This window comes from Takifugu flavidus, chromosome 3, assembly GCF_003711565.1.
Source record: "Takifugu flavidus isolate HTHZ2018 chromosome 3, ASM371156v2, whole genome shotgun sequence".
NCBI classification, from domain to species: Eukaryota; Metazoa; Chordata; class Actinopteri; order Tetraodontiformes; family Tetraodontidae; genus Takifugu; species Takifugu flavidus.
The window spans coordinates 7,394,248-7,402,262 of record NC_079522.1 but is presented as its reverse complement, the minus strand read 5'-3'; the positions used below and the strand labels follow the sequence as shown (position 1 = coordinate 7,402,262).

The window sequence follows — 8,015 nt, the reverse complement described above, 5'->3', positions numbered from 1 at the left end:
CATGATAGCCAAGTGGAAGGTGAAGATGTCTGCGTTAGTTGTCCCTTCTGCAGAGTGCTGCTGCCATCGTTGGAGGCCCAAGTACAGGACAAGTATAAGGAAAGGTAAAATGAGGATGAACGTCATGATGATGTATGCAATGTATATATGGTTGAATGGGTTAGTCATGTAGCACAAAAAAAAGCTGCCTTCACTGGTGCTGAAGGACTTATTAGGTTGAGAGGGGCCGTTCACAGACATGTCTGTCAGAGAAATAGAAACAACAAATTAAGGTAAGTTTTTAATCTAACAACATTTCAAGCTGAATGTAATTACCATATTTTATATTGGGTAAGTAAACCCAAGCTGTAAGGTGCAAACCTCAATACGTCATATCAATTTTAAGGGTTTTGGTGAGAAATATCAATTGAAATGAGACTTATAAAACCCAAAGGAAAAGAAGAAAAGTGACAAACAAGTGACAATGATGTTAACATAAATACTAGAAGCAGTATTTACTAGCTTTAATCGAACATTAGCATGTTTTTATGGTTAATGACTAAATCCACGGGTGACCCCAAGGTCCGCTGAAAGTATAACGCACTGCCTCTAAAAACACAATAACGAACACAGGTGCTCTGGGAGGAGTATGATTTGCCTACCAATAATTTATTTGAATCCTCTCACCAGAACCTGACAGGAGACAAATAGGTTTTTGTAAAAACACTTGATGACTTATTAGTGATGACCATATTCAAAGATAAATCAAAGATAAATTCCCAAAGAAATGTGAAGAAATGTTGCTCTGAAATACTTTAGTCAGTTATGACATTCAGGGTGGCACTTTTTTTTTTGCAACTGAGGGCGTCGCATCACAGCTCGAACAGTCAGCACAGACATTTTTACAGTTTAAGTCCATATTATGATTTAAAATGAAAAATCATTAAAAATATAATAAAAATCTTCTTAATTCCCTGTGTAATTTGATGAGTATATAGTGGTAACGTACCTGAACCTCAGTACTTGAGTAAATGTACTGTTTTGTATTCGATTTCTTCGCGAACCAAAGTGAAAGGAGGTTACTGAGTTCAGTCCCTTGTCGTGATTCGGGTTTCAGTCTGGGTTCACTGCCTGCTCTTTCTGTTTTAATTGAAAATGTGATATTTGCATGCTGTCGTATAGCACGATCTCATTACATTATTGTTTTTGCTGTATGCAAAAAATAAAAAACATCCCACATGTGGTTGGAGGGCAGCGGCCCATGAGTGAACACTCGAGGGAAGCCGGACAACAGTTGGGACGAAATAAAAGGTCGGTGCCTTTCATTAGTCTTTTTGCAAGTACAAATAGCGCTAATGATAAATTAAGAGGTGTTCTCCTCTCTTACAGCTGTCAGTGTCCCACAGAACAACCCCACAAATCAGCCGAGCATGGTGAACTCCAGGTCCTTAGACATAGATGAAGGTCAGCACTTCTTGTGCTCTTCACGATCGGCGTGTGTTAAAGATTTTGAAGTGTTTTTTTGGGAAACCGAAATGGGAAATGTCTCCAAAGGCTACGTGACACCCGTATCAATATGCCCATATTTATGTCAAAATGTCTGATGTCGTAGGTATGAACGCAACTTCTTCCCAATCTCTTGTTTCTCCGCACAGCTCCGTCTTACCTATCTACCTTCAATGACAGCAACGCCTCCTCTAGCTTCCTCAGCACCTTCTCAAATCCGAACTTCATACACTGCTCCAAATCCAGTGCTAGCACGCTGCTGTTCCTCACTTTCACCTGCACCTCCTTCCTTTTCGTCGTTCCCCTCAGTTGTCTCGTGCTTGTCCATGGGATCCAGCGGCAGAGGCAGCGAGCGTCAGCTGCAACAACGATCAGCAACTGCGACTTACTCACCTACAACATCCTCGCCCTGGAGCCAATCCATTTGCTTGCATCTGTAATGTACTGCCTTGGTATATACACGTCCCAGTATGGACTGATGAAGATGGGCATCTCTGCGATATACCTGGTTTATCACGGTCGACTCCTGTTTCATTGTCTGACCTGTGTTGAGCAATACGTGGCAGTCATGCATCCCCTCACCTACCTCAACCTGAAAACAGAAAGAGGTGTCTTGGCCAGAAATACCGTGATTGGTTTTGTTTGGCTGGTGTCTGTGCTAAATTTCGTTTTTTCATATTTGTACAGCGACAATATACCCACGGTACCCTACTTGCTGCTGTTTGCCGCTGGCTTAACTGTTATATCCTACTGCTCACTCTCTGTGCTCCATGCTCTTGCTCGCCCTAGGCTGAGTGAAGTGTCTGGAAACAGGAGGAAGGTTGACAAAGTGAAGAAGAGGGCATATGTCACCATTGCGGCTATAACAGGTGCCATGTATGTGAAATATATAGGGACGGTGACTTGCATGGCATTGCATACTGCGACAGTGTTGGGAACCAATAAAGGGTGCATGGTGCTGATGGTGGCGTTCTGGTTCTGTCTGCCGAGCAGCGTTTGTATGCCTCTGCTGTATCTGTACAGACAGGGGAAAATACCGTGCCTCAGAGCCTGAAAGGGGTCGGGTGGGGGTACTTGGTGGGAAAAGTACCAGGTCCGCTCCGCATTCATACTGAAGTTATAGTATCTAAATTTCTGCCATACAACCACTAGGGTGGCTGTAGAGTAGCTCCAGAACAGCCACCCAGTGTGGAAGATGAGCAGAGCCAAGTAGAAGTTTGGGATTTATATAGATTATTCTTTTCTCTCAGTGATAAGACCGGTGAGTTTTGCTTGTTTGCTTGTCATTTTGCTTTTAAAAAGGATGTTGTTAATCTGAAACTCAGACGTCATCTTTCTCAAAGTTTTCATGCGCAGATTTCTGATGCTTTGTCGCCCTCCAGCGTTCTGTAAGCGAGTCACAGGAAAAGCAATTTGGATATTGGAATTAAAGATGCTTCCTCATATTAAAAAATTATGAATGAATAACATTTTTATTCAACACTTAAAAAAACTTTTTATCATATTTTTTATATCATATTCAGTAAAATAGGAAGCCATGATAATTGGTGTTAATCTATTGCTGTAATCCCCTTATTAATTCCATGGTAACATTTAGGTGTTCCTCACATGTGGATGAGCACGTTGCTGCAGGTGATTTTGAAGCTTCCAGAACAGCTTGGTGGAACTGCAGAAATTAAATATTGAACGAGCACTCATCTCCCTCTCCCCAACTCCCGTCCAGCCTCATCTGTATTCCCGCATCCCAATCTGGAGCCACACTGATGGGGTGTCATGCCCTGTGCAGCCGGAGGTAAATTCTAACCACATCAGGAATTTCCTAATGAGCCTCAAATAAGTCTAAAATGTCTGTGAAGAAGTTTAATCACATTTGCAAAGATAAACTCAGCTGAGCACGAGCACAATATGGGGTCGCGATGATCTGGTGGTCTGGGCAGGGTAAGGTGACTTTGCCATAATTGGACAACTTGGTCTTTTAACCCCCCCCCCCCCCCCCCCAGTAAGAGACAGACAGAACAAAAAGAAGATAGAGAAGGGGAAGAAAGAAAGAAGAGCCCTTTCTAATCCGAATTGGCCCGGCAAAGGCTTCTATCCCCACGCGACCAGATTAATGGTGTTATGTAGAGGAGACTCGTGGTTCTGAGTCACCCGCCGCAATCTCTGCCCTCTGCTGAAGACATCGAGCTCGTGGCCCTTTGAGTGGACCCCAGGGGCAGTTAAGCAGAGGGGCGCATAGCTGATTAGCATGCGTACAATCAAAGGTTACAACAACAGCAAAAATGTCTAAAGGAACAGCTCAACCCTGTTTAAATCCTCCTCCTATCTCTGGTCTCTCACTCTTCCCGATCTTCACTTCCTCCCTCTCTTCCACCCCCTGCCTCCTTACCAGTCTCCTAGCTTTCCTCCGCTCTTCTATTTGTCTCCTCGTGATGATTCTGTAATTGAATCAGGTGTCCCATGGATACTGACTCCCACACACAGAGTAGAACAAACAGACGCGCCATCCAGAAGCGACGAGGGCACCAGGTGTGTGTGTGTGTGTGTGTGTGTGTGTGTGTTTGTTCTGATGGATTATGTGTTCCCACGCCCACAGACACACACTCACTCCAATTGGAACATTCAGCACCGGACAAGCTTACAGTTTGAACGGTGAGTGTGAGCTGCACACCTTGTGCTTCGGCAACATTAGTACTCTTCTGACGCCATTGATTCGATCATGCTCACCCATGTGAGCGTCACTGAGCTACTCCAGTTACATCACCGCCATTATGGGCTGATTGGATTTGTTACGTCTTTACCCCCAAAGGCTTTGGGCCAAAGCCCCGATGATTCCTCCTTTGGAGAACCACTGGAGGAGAGAAGACGTGGCAAAGGCTTAGAATAGAGTTTGGGTTGTTCTATGGAATCCAGGGGTTCCACAAGTCCTCAGAGCGCTAACTCCACATTTCCACCTCCACTCCACTAACCGTTCTCCTCACCTTGTCCCCAAGTGCCATCAAATGAATGAATCAATAATAATGAAATAATAACGATTAGATTTCATACTTTTGGGTTTGGGGAAGACTTGAGGTCTGGTGCATGAGGATGTGGGCCTCAGTTTGATGCAGACCGGCCATGACCTCAAAACTGTAGTGGGGCACTTGAGAAAATGACGTAGTTTGGGAAATGATATGTAAATTGACTGTTACATAAAGCAGTCAGTCGAGCGTATTTCAAGAGAGAGAGAGAGAAGGAGAGGGAGAGAGAGAGAGGGAGAGAGAGAGAGGATCGATTCGATGTGGCGCAGGGAGCGTCACTGCGCTCCGGAATAAAATACATCTGGTGGATCACCTGTAGCTTCAGCGCCGACGCAGGAACACGCACACGTCCTGCGCTGTTTCCGCATCAGGATGAGCCGCGCGGAGACGCAGCATCAGCACCGCGAGCAGCTCCGTCTCTGCCCAAGAGGCGCGTGGATGAATACGAGCTGATCCCGCGCAGCGCGCGAGAGAGAGGGAGAGAAAAGAGAGGGACGAGGTGGTGGAGGTGAAGAACAAGACGGTGGTGGGGAGGAAGAAAATCCCGCGAGAGAAGAAGAAATAGGGACGGAGAGACGCGGAGAGAAGAGTAAAAAAGAAGAGAGAGGTGCCCGTCGTACGCGAGGTGCGCGAGAGCCCCGGGAGAGGGGACTAAACCCGTACATTTTGTGGGGAAAGACGCGTTTGTTTCATCGTGGCCGTCTCCGGAGAAAGGTAAGAAACACTCACAGCGACAGTTTTGTTTCTGTAAAACCTGTTTTTTAAAGCTATTAAAAGGCGCGAACTGAACACCTGTGAGCGTCGGTAATTGATTAATTAACTGCAGCTGTTAGCGCGCGGCCGAGGCCGGCTGACCAGCCCGGGCGCGAGGCTCTCCTGCCTTTCATAACCCCCCTTTTCCAAATTAAAACCTCAACCACAATGTAGGATATAAGTTCTAACGTAACAGGGGTGCTTGGAGAGACAATCCCAGCTGCTCAAATCACATCTGGGAGACTTTTTCCCTTCTCCGATGTGATTAAACCAGACGAATAACGGATTTGTCCTCCCGAATCTGCTGCGTTCCGCGGGAGAAACGCACCGTGCAACAAACGCACCGTGCAACACTCCCACATGTACGAGCTGGAGGTGGTGCAGCTGATGATGCTGCTCTGTTATGGATGTGATGGATGCCCAGTCTGGAGCTGAACTCGCTGCGCTTATTGTGAGTGTGTGCGTGTGTGTGTGTGTGATGCCGATGTGGATGCTGTGAAGGCTGAAGCTGCTGTTGCAGGTTGTGTTGTTGCAGTAGAGAGAGAAAAAGAAAGAAAGAAAGGCGCACGAGAGAGAGAAGTTTGCTCGGGAGATGCTTTGGGTGACTGGTGGGTGGTTTATGTATCCTGACTATTGACTAATACTGGAGAAAGAGGGGGTGCAGAAAAGGTGTGTGTGCGTATATATGTGTGTGTGTGAGAGAGAGGGGTAACAATGACTTCTCTGGGTTCTGTTAAGTTTGTTGCTTGAGTATATTTGCACTTCAAATTAAGAATAATTAAAGAGATCCCTGTGTGTGTGCATGAGAGGGGGGGGGGGGGGGGAGCGAGCAAGTGTTATAGCAGCAGCAGCTTGATGTTATGGCTGACATTTAAAGAGAAGAGTATCACTACACATAGAGGGGGAAACACTTGAAAGATTTTGAAATGGATGGGGAAACCTTTTAGAAACACACACACACACACACACACAGAAATGTTAAGAATACCACCTTGAATCTATCTCTGCAGGGCATTCTGTATATTATTCATAAACCAGCGTAATACACCTCTTTCTTGCAACAGTTTGCCGATGCACCAGTGTGATCATTTATTAAACACAAACAACAGAACAGGTTTAATTAATGTCAGACCTTCCGTGACGTTACAGGCCAGAGTTTCATTTCACACCTCACTTTTTTGTCCAAGTCTCCTAATTCATCACTCTTTAGCGACATGTGTCAAGCACTGGCGCCACACACACACGCACACACACACACATCCTCCAACGGTGCGTTCAAACTGTGTTTGTTTGCGTCTCCCCCTGCATTAGCCTCCCCGGTGGTTGGGGTTTGGTTTAGCACGCCTGGTATTTTCTTTCCTTCCTAGAGCCCATTTTGGATGATGAAAGCAAACATTTGCATAAACAGTCGATGGGAGAATCCCAACACGAGGAACATGAGAGAAGAGATGAGAGGGATGGAACAAAACCAGTCTGAGTGGAGGCTTTCACAGGAATCTTTGCTCAAACAGGGGGTTTATCGGGGGACGGGGGCTGAAAACAGACCGGAGCAGCAGCTCCACACTAAGAACCCCGGAGCTCAGACTCAGACTGGTCACCAGTATCAGTGCGTACCTCCTGATGGGATGGTGAGATATTTTGCTTTTGCTGCAAACTCTTCGACTTCTTAATTGGACGGTTCGCACCTGGGGCATCTTTCCCGCCTCCTCGGGTCATTTCTCAAACGTCCACCGTCCATTTGACTCCATCAACCAGTCAACTGCACCAGCCGGGCGGGCGGGAAGAGCGGAAATCCTGTCACCGAACGACTGCACTTGACAGAAGTTGCTTTCCTAATCCGCCATGGAAGCTTGAATCAATCCTCGGTAACCTGGCAACGTTTCAGCTGGAAAAACTGTGGCGGCACAAAACGTGGTTTCATTTAGCTCCAACCTGATAGCGTTAGCATCGAGCCCTGGAAATATCTACAAACTCCACCAATAGACAGGACCGTGTGTGTGTGTGTGTGTGTGTGTGTGTGTGTGTGTGTGTGTGTGTTTGGATAGTACCTGTTCACCTGCAGAGAGCTTTTTTTGGCATGAAAAGGCAGCGTGTTTGATTTTTCACCCCCCCGTGTTCCGGTTCTGCGAGAGTTCTGGTTATTATTACATCAGAGCTGCTGGAGCCTTTGACAGAGTGAAAACTTTCCCGTCCTTATTGTCTTTTTTGGTTTGCGATCTCGCTGGGCTCTGACCCGTGTGGGTGAGCACTTTTTTATTTATTTTTTTTATAACAAGCTTCACTCGCTCTCTCTCCAGCACTTCTCCCTCCCTCTCCCTCTTTCTTCCTCCTCCACTCCCAGATAGACAGATAGATGGAGAACGAGGCGCTTGGCTTGTGATTGTTTTGTGCATCAGAGTGAAACCCAGGCAGCGCCCTTCATCCCACTGTGGTTGTTTTCCTCTTGATTTTCCTCCGTCTTCCCTCCTCATCACTCATTGATGATCCTCACACAGCTCTCTCTTCTCCATTTACTCCATCCACTCTTCATCATTTCATCAGGTCCCATTTCAGCGTTATTCCTCACTTTCCTCCTTCCCTTTATCTTGGGTTTCTCTTCCTGTTTGGATATGCCTCCACCTTCTCAAGTCAACAATAATATCCAGGGCACAAAGTACAAATTAGATTTCTTTCATCTAAAGTGAAACTCGCCTGAGGAAAACTGTGATGCAGCTGGAATTGTTAAAAAAAACTATTATACTCAATATTTGCCTCAAAAAT

The 8,015-nt window shown here is 46.0% G+C and overlaps 1 protein-coding gene and 1 long non-coding RNA gene across 2 annotated transcripts in view; both read left to right on the top strand.

Annotated features, from left to right (window-relative positions):
* The first annotated feature begins 1,154 nt into the window (after positions 1-1,154).
* Positions 1,155-1,769, top strand: LOC130523145 (uncharacterized). Its single transcript, XR_008949806.1, has 3 exons — positions 1,155-1,290; positions 1,369-1,443; positions 1,635-1,769. It is a non-coding gene; the product is annotated as an uncharacterized LOC130523145 (long non-coding RNA).
* Positions 1,770-4,746: 2,977 nt separating this feature from the next.
* Positions 4,747-8,015, top strand: part of trpc5a (transient receptor potential cation channel, subfamily C, member 5a) — a 45,460-nt gene continuing 42,191 nt past the window's right edge. The window contains exon 1 of the mRNA XM_057026186.1: positions 4,747-5,216. The gene's annotated coding sequence lies outside the window, so the exon portion shown is untranslated. The remainder of the gene's footprint in view (positions 5,217-8,015) is intronic.